The 15738-nt window shown below is 33.7% G+C and overlaps 1 protein-coding gene across 10 annotated transcripts in view; it reads left to right on the forward strand.

Moving 5' to 3' along the window:
• Nucleotides 1-15738, forward strand: part of ADGRL2 (adhesion G protein-coupled receptor L2) — a 180153-nt gene that overhangs the window by 80003 nt on the left and 84412 nt on the right. The gene's annotated exons all lie outside the window — the stretch shown is intronic.

Genomic DNA, 15738 nt, shown 5'->3' on the forward strand with positions numbered 1-15738 from the left:
AAGGGGGTGCTGAAGCAAAGTGGCCTAGAATCTCACAAAATAACTACCTGATAGGACTTGACAAGGTACCACAGTATAATGAGAGCGTCATTAAAGCCAGTCTTCGGATTCCTTTTGTGATAATGTGACCTTGGATAAATAACCCATAGCCTCCATTCTCTGAGCTGTAAAATTAACATTACATATGTATTAAGTGCTTATTATAACCAAGGCACTGTGCTAGATGCTTGGGATAAAAACAGTAGTAAGTATTCATTCTTGCCTTCAAGGAATTTTTAGTCTTAAGAGGAGAAACAGATAAATAGTTAAGTTTGAAGCCATGTGGTAAGTGCAGAGAATGTTCATGGTTTATTGTCATAAGTAGGACACAGTTTCGGAGGTGAGGTGGGATATCATGGGTAGATGGTCTGAGAATTCACCTCAGAGGAGATTTCTTCTGTTTTCTACTATTAAAAAGAGAGAAGTAAGAATCCACCAAACAACTAGGATATTTTGTGGATTCAGCCAGGATCACTGTGATAATTAAGTGAGATAATGTACACTATGTTTAGAATATTCTAAGTTCTTGCAAGTCATAGTCCTTTTCCTTGACCTGTCTACCAGTATAGTGTGTGTGTGTGTGTGTGTGTGTGTGTGTGTGTGTGGGTACATACATAAATATGTATGTATACACATACTTTTGGCAAATGAACTTTGTTTCCTCAAAGTATAGAGAAGAGAGATGGGAACAACAAGAACTAGCTTATTCCTAATTTACCTATAATTAGTATTTCCTAATCTGCAAATTATCTACATGTAATAAGTTATTCAGTTATATGTGGTTTATAATTTACCACTTAGGCTGTTTCCTTAGTTCCCTGGAGATGGAATCTAGAACTTATGACCAAGTGTCAAATGCACTACTTTTTAAGAAAAGTATGCTGGCAGAATTGAGCACTTACAATTGCCAAACATCGTTTTAAAGACTTTACAATGTAGTAATTTATTTAATCCTTGCACAATTTTGTGAGATGTGGGAGCTGTTATTACCCAAATTTTATGGATAGGGAGACTGAAGCTTAGAGTTTTACCTCTGAACAACATCACTTGGGTAGTAAACAGAGGAGCCTAGATTCAAATCTAGATGTGTTGGACAGTGCAACTGCGAAATAGCATATGGTTAGAAGTTTCTAGAAATAGCCTTTTTGTCCCCGAAGACCAAGACTTTCAAGATATATGTGCAGCCAGCCAGGTTTTAAAGCACACAGGAAGCAAAGAAATTAGCCAGCCTGGATAATTTTCTGCAAGTTAATATGGTTGACAAGCTTGTAGAATACTGTTGCAGAGCAGAAACTGAAAGTCGAATTCGCAACACCAGGGAGATGTAGAACATCTCACTGAAAGGCAGGAGTAGTTCTTTGTCTTCGCAGTCTTGGGACATCCTTAGGAATGTGGGTGTGCTGGCTCTACTCTCTGCTTTTTCAGTAACACTTAGCATATAAGAGTGGCATGTGGAGCACTAGGATAACCAGTGACCCTGCCTTAATGCTTGTCTCCTTTAGCAATAAATTACTTATCTTTCAAAAATCTAACATTCGTTATTGTGATTTGGGAGTCTTATGCACATAATTTGTATAAGTGCAAAAGCTATTATCTCATCTCTGAATCAAGTCTGCCTTTTGTTTTATGATAGGTTTATATTATATCTTCTGCTAAGGGAAGGCTTTAAAAGGAAGAGAGCTCAAGAGCCTAAATGAGAGGGGGATGCCAGAAGCTGAGCATAATAGAGGGAATTCTAAATGGGGAAAATTGCATGAAGAAAGTTACAAAGGCAGGGATGCACGTGCCAGATTTTAGAATACGAATAAATTATTTAAGACTCAATTCCATAGTGTAAACAGGTAACTTTCTACATTTTAGTAAGTTATATGGAATGAATAAATGCAATTTCCTACATAGCACCTTGGTGTCACAAGTATCATTTACTTCTTTTATGTAAATAGTTAATGTCATAAAAATAGATCATTTATCTACCTTTTAGCATGTAGGGTTAACACAAACATCCGCAAAGTGGCAACCATGAGATGTACTAGGAATAAGCCTAGACCGAGTTGGAGAAAACTTGGAACAAGCAGCAAGAAGGTAATCATGAATTGGGAGAGGTGAGGAATAGGGAAAACCCTGGATATAGACCCCTGCTTAAGCAAAATACTTATTTCATTCTTGATCACCCAAGGAAAATATACCTCAGATGCAATAGGGAATTGTGATGTGGGGAACAGGGATATATGCAGCCTTTGGAAAAACCACCAGCATCTCCATCCATATCAGTGTAAAGAGTCCAACTGCTAAGAACCTAGAAGGTGAGGAAACGCTTCAGTTCTCAGGGTGAAAGGTGGTATATTTCCAGATTGTTTCCATGAAGGGGAACAGGATTTCTGTTATCCTCCGAGGCGGAGTGCCATTTTCTTCATCTGCTTACTTTCACCCAAGTTCTACTTGGTACTTCAGGGATGGTGGCCAGTTTTCATCAGCTCCCTGATTACTGAGCCCAGTGGTTTCGATAAGCTGCTCCACTGCTTTGCCAAAAAGGGTTCCACTTCCTGAGTTTTTTCTTTTTTTTTTTCCTATGCACATATATTGAAGTAAATTTATAATTCTTTTGCGTAATTTCTCTGGGAACACATTCCCAAATCACTAATTATTATCTAGTATAATATGATTTGTATTTATTGTTATGTTTATAATATTGTAATATTGTTTATTAGGGTTGTATCATAGTCTATATCACTAATATACTTTTAAACCATTTTCCTATTTTGGTCCTTTGTCTCAAATTTTTTATTATTATGAATATCTTTTTATCTAGCTCTTTGTTGAACTTTTTGATTCTTTAAAAAATATATTCTTATAAAAGGAACTTACTAAGTGTCTTTTCAGAAAGATTATACGATCTGTTATTCTCAGAAACATATGAGGTTATCTCTTTAACAATACACCAACAAACAAATCTTTGATAATTTGTTAGGAGGAAAATTTCACCAAATTTTAATTTTTGGCTTTCTTTTTGTCCTTAAGAATTAAGTGGAGCATTATATCTGTTTATTTGCTACTTAGGTTTATTTCGTTTTCCTGTTCTTTTTCTTTACCTACTTTGAAATTGATATCACGATTTATAACCAATTCTTATGTTAAGTATTTAATCTTTGTATTATTTGTTTAGACAGTTTATCTTCGAAGATGTAATTTTCTGAAACATGGCTGTTGTCATTATAAATCAAGTTTACCTAAACTAACTCTCATTTTCTGATAAGGAGCACTTGCTTGTTTTTGAGACTCTTATCAAGCCTTTCTTCTATTTTGTTTTTCTGCCTTGAATAATAAGGGGACTTTTTTATCCAATAACATTCAGCTTTATAAGGGTGAGATTAAAAGTATTTGAGGTTGTAAAGGGATGTATTTAAAGTACCAGGAAAGGGGCATTAGCATAGTATACCAAGGGATATCAGCGCTGGCTCAAATAGAATTCCTAAGAGCCTTTTTTCTTGCCACTCTTTATATAGTTGACCCTTGAACATTGTGGGAGTTAGGGGTGTAGACCCCACACAGTTGAAAATCTGTGTATAACTTTTGACTCTCCCCAAATTTAACTGCTAGTAGCCTACCATTGACCAGAAGCTTCACCAATAACAAATAGTCAACTTAACACATATTTTGTATGTTATATATATATAATATACTGTATTCTTACAATAAAGTAATCTGTAGAGAATAGAATACTAAGAAAATCATAAGGAAGAGAAAATATATTTACAGCATTTATTGAAAAAAAAAATCTGCGTATGAGTGGACTGCGTAGTTCAAACCTGTGTTATTAGAATGTCTGAAACCAGAAGTTGGAACTGCTATGCTGCTGCTGTACTGTTGGCATCTGTGGGAGTAAGGAAAGATGACAGTGAGCTGTGTACATGTTGAGGCAGGGCTTATACACTTGGATGTGCCACTGTGCTGTTTCTAAATTCCTTTGGTGTTCAGCTTGGTAGTTAAATACAAGAAAGGGTATCGTTTTAACTTTGCAGAAAAGTAGCGTTATGTCTTTTTTTAAGGCGACATTTTATAACTTTACAATATCAGATTAAAATGATCTCTATTCCTTGTCTCCTCTCCCTGAATGTTCTGGTGACACAGATTTGAAAATAGGTTGTGTTCTTTAGAATCTCATCTTTTCATTAAAAATTGAACAAACCTCTGCCTTACAACAAAAATAACACCAAAACCACCCATGAAATCAAAATCATTATATTGTCATTTAAAGAATTATGTGATAACTTTCATACCATTTTGGGATGCAGATTCTGTTTTAGCTCATGGTACCACAGTTCGTAGAGTGCTCTTATAAGTCATCTGTTTGCTTCAGGGAGGACTTTTACCACTGAGTGGGCTCTCTGTAGTTTGTGGAAGTGGTGGAGTTGCCTAAAACTCGAGAATTGTTAGTTTTTAAGGCTTATTCCAGAAGAGTACAATGGAGGAATCAAGTGTGCTAAGGACACAAGTACAAATAGACGAATGAATGAGCAGTAAATGTCTAGGTGGGGTTGCCAAAGATGTTTAAAAGAGATCATTTTAGAAATGCTGTTTTCTACTTGGTGGTGCTTTGGATTATTTTGAGTTTGCGTTTTGAAGTAAATTCGCAAAATGGGCTTACCACTGCATTTGATTTTACTCATTTTGTCATTTTATAGTTTTAAATGGTTTCGGGAGCATTGAGAAAATAGTACAGTACTACAATGTTCACTAGATTATTTTTTTAAATATATTACTCACTTGGTTAGTTGTTTCCATAAGCTCTGTGTATGTTTTAGAAATTTATCTTACAACTGCTCATGAGATAAAAATTACCTTCAATTGTAAAGAGTCTTAGTGTTATTAATGACAGTCCAGATTTAGGGTTTAAAAATTTTCATGTATGTAGCATAATTTAAAATACAATTTTAAGTATTGTTTAAAGGGGAAAATTTAAAAAATCAACTTTGGCCTCATGAATTGTGTTTTTTGTTTGTTTGTTGTTTATTTGTTTTGAGGTGGGGAAGTACTTCAGTAAGCTTTTTTTCTCCTTTAGAGCCTCGTTGGAAAATGCCTTCTTATCCTTAGCAGAAAAATCTTTCTGTCATCCTCCCTAAGTATTTGTGTTCAATTTTTTTTAAAAAAGATCTAACTTCACGAAGCCTTTTGAGGTTTTAGGGGAAGAGTGCCTTTTATATCATGTAGGAAAAAAGGATATTTCTCCCTTCAGTGGGAGGAAGGTTAAATGGCTGACACTTTTTAAATGATCTAAGGGTACGTGTGGGTAAGAGTTTGTGAAAAGTCAAGATATGAGTCGAGACTGATTTCAGACTGTCTTAATCTTTAATGCCTGAAGTGACAAATAAATACCTCATCAGAATGTGTATAGAAATATAAAGCTTTTCTCTTCTGGGACATTTGTTTGAGTTAGCAGTAGTTGAATGTGATTACATTTGGGTTCCTATTTGGGGATGAGAGAAATGAGTGGGTGGTTTCAGTGCAGTTTCAATGTAGTTAACTCAAATAAGTTTCAGAATTGGTATTAATTAGCCTCCTTATAGATACTTTTAACAAGGAAGCCACTTGTTACACTAGTAACTTCTTCCCACTTTTAGAGTTTATTGTTGCCAAATAAAAGTTGATTGACATGGAAATCGTATATTCATATACATTGTTGTCCCTCTTGTGATTCAACTTAAATGTACCTTTTAAAAAATGAAATATGGTTAATAATTTTGATGGGTTTAAAAAATACTTCTTGTTTATGTTTAAATACAAAGCATTAGCACATCAATTTATATCTTTGATTTGAGAGAACTGCCTAGGGAATACTTTAAGTTAGGTTTTCACCCCTAATAGTTTTATTCATCACACTAAATACAGTGACAGCAAATGAATAGAGTCCTTTAGCCAGTATGGCTTGGGGGATGTCACTGGATAAGGAACAAGTCTTATAATTTTGCATTTTTGCTTCTTGTTTAACCTCTTTTAAGAACAAACTCTCTGAGGTTGGGTGTAGTAACTGGAGCTAATAGAATTTCTGATAACAGAAGGGTAGTAGAAAAACAATAAAATTGTTAGAAGATTGTATTAAGGTATCAACATGGAAATAGAAACAAATTGTACCTGAGGAGATGATGAAATTGATATTTTGTTACCTATTCTGTGATTATGTTCTGGTTTTTGTCAGTGAATAAATTATACAGAATTACTTAATAATTCTAATTTGATAAGCACAATGTGAATGACTTAATATCATTACTGATAGTAACTTCTTAATGTTAAACTGGCTTTAATTAGTCATAAAATATAATAAACGTAAAGAGTGTTTCCTGACCTTTTTGGTGGGGGAAGAGAGAGTAAGGTTACTCTGGTTTTTGTGATGCTTTTATGTGACTAAGGACCGCAACTACTGGACGATTTTGAACTCTGGCAGGTGGTCAGTCACTTAAGAGTGCATATCATAGTTGAGCCATACTGATTTGGTGAATATGTCATCTTTGTTACTTTTTTTTTTTTTATCTCCCGATGTCTGAATTTTTAACAAAACATTTTTGGATGATGTGCATAGCTTAAACTTTAAAACTAAGGTATATAAAAAGATAGAATTGTGGTGTGTGTTTTTCCCCCTATAGAAAAACCTCTTTGTTTTATGTTCATGGGGATATTTGGCATCTTTTTGTTTAAGGAATTAAAATATAAAATAAAGCATAAAATGAAACTTAGTAAAAATTATGTGCCTACTATGTGCCATCTACCATGCTGGAAACCAAGAATACAGAAGTGAATAGGATTCTCTTCTTTCTATTGAGCAACTCAGTGTTCAGTAGGGGAGGAATATAAGAGACCTTAGAGCATGTTGCCTGCTCTGATAGAGGAGCTCATAGTTATTTATCCACTCAATTTATTCATACACCCATTTATTTAACATAGCTTTAGTTCATGCCCTCTATAAAGAGAGCAGTTTAAAATACTACGTTTCGGCATTATAATGGTGAATCAGATAGTGACGATACTTTTCCTCAAGGAGAACTCATTCCTCATGTAAGTTACCCAGGCACAGGGATCATTGTCATTTTTGTTAACTGTTAGATCCCAAGTATCAAGAAGAGTGCTAGGCACATGATAAGTGCTCAATAAATATTTATTGTAACAGAAAATAGATTACCCAAACCTGAGGTCATTGTTAGGGAAGCCTTGAACTGGATTTTGAAGAGTAATTGTTGCTTAAGAGAAAAAAAATGAGTAAAACATTTGCAGAGGGAATAGTTTAAACATAGTCACTGAATAGTAAGGCTACTATCATGGCTTAATACAAAATCTATTTATAAGGAAAAGTCGATAGGAATTAAAGTATTCTATGTCTGTGAACTTTGGAGAAGTTAATATACTGAGACTATTAAAAGCATCTCTCTGGCAGGTGTTATTTTTAATAGACATGTTTATCAGTAATTTTTCTTTCAGAGTTCAGAATTAAACAGATAGTATTTTATGACTCTTAAATTGCTATATTTTAATGGCACTTGTGAATTATTAATCAGTGGTTTACAAGTTTTTAAGTGGGAGAAATTAATTTCTTTCTAATAAGGAATTTAATCCTAAAATGTCTTGAAGACTCATAATGCATACTTTCTCCTTAAAATATTGAGAGGATTTCCAAAGTAGTAATATGTGAACCTAACTGCTAAATAGCATTCTAAAAATAAATTTTTACCTTCCATGTCTATAGTGTCCAGAATTTTATTTTCCTTAGAAAATCTCCAAGAAAGTTTTGTCCCCCTTACTGTTTATGTAATTGGATTTAATTGTGTGTTAATTTTTCATCATGCATTAAGAATTTTTTGTGTATTCCAATTTAAATGAATATTTTGCATATAAATTGATTTTGCTTAAAACCAAATATTCTTCTTAAAAAACCATTTGTTGAAATGCTTCATAATTTAAAATATATCCAAAATATTAAAAAAAAAAAACAGCTTGTAAATCAAAATGACACAAGAAGCTAAGGCATATCAGTTATATATGGTGAATTGATTATTTTGTAGTTACATTAAGATCTTAAATTGTCTGAATACCTTCTTTTGCAAGAACTTTATGTTTTTGTAAGGTTTGATTGGTGTTTCATGCTAATAACCAAGTTTACTTTACACACAAATTGTGAATTTTCAAGGCTAGTGTGCTTAAGCTGGAAAAGGACATTGCATTCTTTTCATTTCTTTACTCTTGGCATGAAAACAAATTTGAAGGTGAATGTAGATATTTTTACTCTCCATATGTTTTAAGTTCCTCACATAATACTGGCAATTAAAATAATTATATGGTCATGAAAAAAATTTAAATATTTTAGGGTATGATTAATAAAGTTATTTCTTAAATGAACTAATAGAGTAACTAAAGCAATAGAGGGACATTCTGCAAACTTACATAGAATGTTTTTAACATGCTGCCTTTTGATATACAAAGAAAAGTTTTATATATCCTTTTAAAATTTTGTTTTGATGACCTCATGAATATACAGGGATAAATGAAAAAGTTGAACTATTAGTCAGATAATTTATCTTTTAGGTTGCTTTTAACATCCTCTTTTCATCTAAATTATAATGAAATAGAAATAAGTTTTCTGCATGCTTGTGAGCTAGAGTTCAGCCTCATTGAAATCATGTCCCCTCCTTATTAGGTATTTTTCTCATTTCCATTTTAGGAAGAAATCTCATTAACATATATAAACAGGAGTAAATCAGAGATTTCGAATGCCAACGCTGGTAATAGACTCTGGCCTGACTTAATGTTTCAATGGAGCTTGAAGTCACAGCCTCGGTCCCATAGAGGTCCCTGATAATCAAAAGTCATGGTGCTTACTGGAACCCTAGGCAGCCTGAGCAGTAGCAGCCATGACAGGGTTTAGTTCAAAGTAATTAAGAGAAACAGTACCAGAAAAGTTGAAGTTTTTATATTACAGCTTAATAAGAAGACTTTCGTAGGAATGTATGGTTTTACAGATATGTGCAAAGAGCAGACTAAATAGAGACAATGTTAGAAAAGCAAAATGTTCCCAGTCAAGTGCTCGAAGTCCATAACAATTCTCAGCTTATAGCAGGGTGCACTGTTTATTGCCAGAATAGCATATTTTCTTGCAAAAATGCTCATAAATGATGCAAAATCTAGTGATAGAATTCCAATTCTGGTCTCACAAATTCCCATCTGGTAGCAGTGCATCTGTTTATTAGTAGTTATTCCCTGAATGTGAATGATTTTAGTCCTCAGTCACTGCACCTGTTGCTGGGAGGTATTTATTACAATCACTAGCCTAAAGCACAGAGAGTTATTGCTTGAAATTTTATAGCTTGGGGGAAAATTGTCTTTTCAAAATTATTTGCTCAGAGTGGAGAAAATGGGGCAAAACAGTTCATTTTACTCTAAGCACCGCTATTTGGCAGTATTCACATTGCACAGCATAAAGCTCCAGTATTGATTTTTGTGTTCACAGGGCCTCCCACAAGTTTTTTCTTCGATTGTGAGGGTTGCAATGGATTGAATTATACTTTACTTGTTGGGATGCTTATTTTTTTCTTTGTTGAAATAGAAAGAGATTGAAAATCGAGTTTAGAATACATGTCATAGTAATAGTGTGATTAAAAGGCTTTAATTTGAGAGTTTCTTTTATGTTGATTATGTTGACTGAGCAGTTTCATTGAATACTTAACCATCAGACACATCATTTTCTCTCTTGCCCTTCTAAGACTGGAAGCACCCAGCACATCCTAACTTTGCTCTCTAGAACAGGAGTCCCCAAACCTGCTGGGAACTGAATCTGGGAACTGAATTACTGGATTTCAGACCTTGATTTCATCCTTACTGGATGTGTGATCATGGAAAATATAATTTTTCTGTGTCTCAATTTTCTTCTCTGTAAAATGGTGATAATAACAATACCTGTTTCATGCAGTTGTTTTTGAAGACTTATAGTCAGTACTTATTTGTAAAGCCCTTAGAGGGACTTCTGGAGATGATGGGGTAAGATCATCTACCCCCAAACAAGTATAAAACCGAACAGAATTGTCAACAAGAACCATTTTGTGGCTCTGAAAATTAGCCAGAGCCAAATAATAAATTGGGAAGCATTTATTTATGAGAAATTGATAGAATTTCTGGTATGAGCTGTGGAAGTTTAAAGCCTTCTAACCTGGAGTTGCTCTTGTCCACTCCCTCTTCCCCCTACTCCATAGCTATACATATGATTGTGGTAGTTTCATTAGGGCAAGGCTGGCCTTGAAATCCATTGACTCAGCAGCCAGGGAGAGCTGGCTTGATTTGGAGTAGAGGGTGGAAACCCACGCCCAGCAGTGTTTTCAGTAAAACTTCGACAACAGATGGGGGAAACCCATTGCTTCACTAGCCTGAGGTAGTGGTCCCATGTGTGAAGACCGGAGGACCAGTCTGAAATATAATCAGGAAGTCTCAGGAATGAAAGCCAAAAGTTCTCTATGCATTCTTGACTAACTGGAAGCTACACACACATGCCGAGAAGTGAAAAGACTTGGTGGAAATTAAATAACCAAGGCTGACTTGAAAATGGCTTGAACTTTGAACATGCTCTCTGACATACATTCAGATCAGTCAGCAGAGGGTAGAAACCTTATTTTGGGTTCATGGTGTTTGTGAAGAGTCTCTGCTCAATCATTGGCTGACCACTACGCTGTTCCGGGACAGGGGTGATCTCTAGGAAGCCAGGCTAGAAAACAAAAATAAGCGTTAAAGTAACAGCAGCAATAACAGCAATGAGCAGAGATTAGCAGCCACACACACGCTGTGGGGCAGACAAATTCTGCAGATTTAAATCCAATCATGAAACTAAAAAGAAAATATCACAACAAGTTCTCAGGGGAAAGAAATCTAAATCAAGAGTTGCTAACAGCATATTATTTAAAATGTCTAGTTTTCAACAACAACAAAACATTTATAAGATAAGCAGAAAAACAGGGAAGTTGACCCATACTCAGGAGAAAAAGCATTCAATAGAAATTTCCTCTGATGTGGGCCCAAATGCTAGATTTGGCAGATAAACATTTCAAAGTGGCTATAATGAATATGTTCAAAGATTAAAATAAAAGTATATTAGAGAATTAAGAGGAAATGTGATGACAATGATTTAAAAATATGAAATCTCAATAGAGAAATAAAAATTGTTTTATAAAGGCCTTGGAGAAATTCTTGGCACATCTTAGTTATTAGTATATCATTGTGTTGCAAATAAATATACATTTTCCTCCACAGATACAGATATCCCAGCTTCATTTGAACACAGAGATTCTGATTAAGTAGGTCTGGATTGAGGTTTGAAGACCTCTCTTTTTAAAAACATTTACAAGATGACTTTGATGCAAAGTCATGTTTGGGAATCAATCATTATAGTCTTGGCAAATGATTTCTTTAAAAAATTGTTCTTGAAAATACCCAATTTGAAAAATTACTTCATATACAAAGGAAAAAAGTGTGACTAAGAAATAACGGCCATACCTGTGATGATTTCTTCTGTTTAACTCATTATAGTTAAGTCATTAGTGTATATAATAAAGGGGTAATAAATGTGTTTAGGTATAAGTTTTGTTCTGCCTTTTTATGATTTACTTAGTGAGAATATTGAATTTATAAAATTAATATTAATTGCAATAGTTTTATTTAAGACTTTCCAAACTTCCTTTGAAGTACTATCGCTAGTGGAAGACACTAAACCCATACACCTTGAAGTTTTCAGGAAAATAGTGTGAAGTGGCCAAAGAAGACACGTTTGTCTTTAAAATTATGTAAATCTTTCTTTTGATTACATAATTGACCCGTGTTGATTTTCTCTCTTCCACTAAGTCTTTGATTAAAAATTAATCCAGGAAGATGTCTGCTTGTGATGTGTGTGAACCCTGCCTAGGTCATCATCACACATAATTTTGAGAATTACCTTGACAGTACCATACAGTCTACATTGTTGTGGCACAACACATCCATGTTGACATTCTCTTATATGTTTATATTTCAAAGAAATAGAGCAAGCAATTTATTAACTATTGATCACTGGGAAATATTAGAATAGCATGTGTACCTGATTAAAAGGAGCTTGTCTGTTTAGAATCGTAGATTGGTGAAATTTGATGTGACTGAAATGAGTTTAATTCTTCAGAAAAAATAAATTAGAACCCAGAAAAGTAAAATGACTTAGTCCAGGTCACAAGGCTGACCCACACAATCATACTTTAGTGTTCAGTATACTTTTTATATGTACATATTTGAATAGTCTAGGTTCTCTTCTCTTTGTGCTTATAGTACACATCACTACATTTTCATAAATACAATTTTTATTATCTATATGTTTTGTGAACCTTTCCAGTAATAATTTCCTCTCAAATTTATTAACATTCTTTGGTGAATTTCAGATTGTATTAAAATTTATAAATCTTACTATATTATCCACAAGGTGGCTTGTGAAGTCACCGATTACTTTCCTCTTCATGGCCATTAATAAGATCATGGGCTCTGGAATCTGAGAACCCTGCATGGGTTAAAATCTAACTCAGAAAAATCCATAAGACTCTGAATTACCTCCTATTTGATGCCTTAGTTTTGTATTCTGTAAAATTGTAATTATAACAGTAACTATTCCAGTTTCTTTTTTGTTGTCGTTGGTAGTGGTGAGCATTAAAAAAAGTGGTCCATATGAAGCATTTAGCACAGTGTCAGAACATAGTAATTGCTGTGTAAATGTTAGCTATTGTAATACTTGTTTTTATTTCTCTCTTCATATTTTTTATGGACATTTATTTCTGATTGGAAACAAAGGGTTTAAATAAAGGAAAGTTCTTAAACATGTAACCCATCTGTCTTTGTCAGAAACACTAATGAACCTCAGCAGTACCTAGAAAATAATAAATTGACAGAATTTAAATATTATTGAGGATGGCACAATTTTCACTGATTACAAGTAGTTTATTTCTCTTTATCTGTTTCTTAATGCTTACTATTTTTATTTTCAGTACCCAAGGAAATAAATATTATAGTGGAAAACACATTGTAATTTATACTGTTTTAAACAAATACTAGTTCTTCAGTTTAGTGAATTGGTTCGACAACACTGGAGTTATATATCATGCACCAATTGAGGCACTAGAATTAAGTAAGAACTAAGAAGTCTATCATGGCAAGCTAGCAGGGAAGATGCATGTTAAAAATGAATATGCACAGTACCATGTAGTAATAATAGGCACTTCAGTAAAGATGTGTATAAAGTTCAACAGAAACACAGGTGACAGAGCAAGAATTTAGAAAAGAGAACACATGACTTAAAACAGTAGACACTGTAGCATTAAATAAAGCAGTATTCGCTATTAGGAACCCATTCAGTTCTGTGCAATGATAACATGAGTACCATGATCTCATTTCTGCTTTGGAAATTTACTGAAGTATTAGTGTACTGATTTTTCCGTTTCCTTTTCTTTTTCCTTTTCCTTTTTGGATATTATGAATAAGGCTAAAAAATCCTCTCTCTCAATTAATTACCAAGTAGCAAAACACTCAACTATGCAACTTTTCAGATATCTTTCAAAAGCAGAGGAAAATTCACTTAGAACCATAACTGCAGTTCTGCAGACTATCAGCAACAATAAAAATGAAAGGGTTCGATTTAAAAACTGCAGTGCTTCATAATCCTATGTTTTTGACAAACAGTAAAAGTTGTGAATATGGCTCTAAAACGGTCTTCTAATAAGTTCTAATATTGTAATATTTCCTAATAAATGATTTATTCTCATTTATTGAAGAATTATAATTGCAAATCATCTCTGCCTTTAAAAATAGGCTGTGCTCTTAAAATTTCATATGATGTTACTTGTTTGAATTTCCACAGAGCTTTTGCCACACAAATGTTAGCTTCTAAAGCCTTAAGAATATTTTCAGTTAATATGAATATAGTAATACTAGTTTAAGCTGATTTATTTGTATAAGCAGTATGGTACAGTAAATGGAAGTGGAAGAAAGCAGTAATACATGTAAAAGTTTATTTGTGAACTTTTAGAAGATTGGCCTATTTAGTTAGTGTTTGCCTTGACATTTACCCAGCTCCATTTCTTATTTCTTCTTCAATGGTAGTGCACCTCTCCACATACTTTTACTAATCTCACAAAATCATAAGCCTTTTTAGTGAAAACCTTCCAAAGTTGGGGTTTGCTACAGTCCCCTGAAGATTTCTTTGCTCCAAATTATGAACTTTTCTTCTCCATTGCAATTACACCTTTAGTTTTCTCAGTAGAACTGAGAGGTCAGCCAAGTTTGAGAATTGCTGATTTTCTAAATCATACCAATGTGTAACCCAATAACCCTTTCAGAGGATTATTTACATCTTAGAAAGGCTGCATGTTTATCCAGGTGACTTTCAATTTCACTAAATTAGGGAGGCAACATCGTGCAGTAAAATTAAAGAGGATAGGTTATGGCATTGCATTGACCTGGGCACAACCCTGCCCTTCATTTCGGAAGTTTATATCTTGGAACAGTTTATGTTTGAATGTCAGTGTTTTTCAATTAAAAAAAAAAGCGGGGGGGAGATAAAAGGAATAATTCATATGATACAGAGTGATTAAAAGGATAGAGATAAGAAAAAAATGCTGAAATTATTGGAATGCTGTAGTTGAAAACAGGTTAAAGAACTGAAATGAAAAAATTGAGGCAACGGTAAAAGTTTTTGACATGGTAGCTAACTCAGTTAGCACACCGGCATAGCAAAGATGTGCTTCTCCCACACATAGTTCTTGGCTATTCTTGGCTTTCTCTGCTTTTACCCTTTCTGCCATGCCGTGTTACTACTTTGGGCGATTGAAAACTGGATAAACTTAAAATTCTAATCTTTTATTCCACTTAAGAATCTTACTGCACTCATGAACAGTCATGAACAGCAGTATCTATACTCTGCCTAATGCACCATTCTTATACATTCATATAGCATTTCAAGCATTTATATATACATTATTTCATTTTGGAGTTCCACAGTTAAGATAAGTAACATCGCAGATGTTATCTCCATACTGTAGATGACAAAACTGAATCTTAGAGAAATTTTCCTCTTTCTGGGTGTTTCAACTTGCCGGACTGGTTTGGAGCAGTGCCCTCTCCTTTAAATGCCCATCTGCTGATTTTTGTCCACTTTAAATGAAGTGTGTATAAATTGAAATGTTATTGTGCCATAAGTGTGTTACTGTTATAGTATCTTAATTGTTTTGGGGGGAAACTGCTAAGATGAAAGTATTTTTAAGACACATATTAACAGGAATTAATATGTCTACATTAAATGAGAATATAAAACTAGTGTATAATCAGAGCTTTTATTCAACTGCATTAATGAAAACTTTCTTGATTAGTTGTTATATTCTGTATTTGTAAAACTTGTCAATATTTATTAATCCATTGAATATATTTGTCATTTTTCTTTGAATTTATTCAAAATGAGCCACTTAGTTTCTATTTGTGGTTAGATTATACAGAAAATATTTCGTTTAGAGTAATTTTAATTGTCTCTATCTGTGAATTAGTCCAGCTAAAGATACATATTAAAATATCCAACAATGACTTCTTGACATATAGTAAAGATCCAAAGAATTATTTAGTAAGTGTATGAATGGATAACTTAAAAAGTAGAGTTTTTGTGACATCTCTTGA

This window comes from Pteropus medius, unplaced genomic scaffold (assembly GCF_902729225.1).
Source record: "Pteropus medius unplaced genomic scaffold, Ma_sr-lr_union100, whole genome shotgun sequence".
NCBI lineage: Eukaryota > Metazoa > Chordata > Mammalia > Chiroptera > Pteropodidae > Pteropus > Pteropus medius.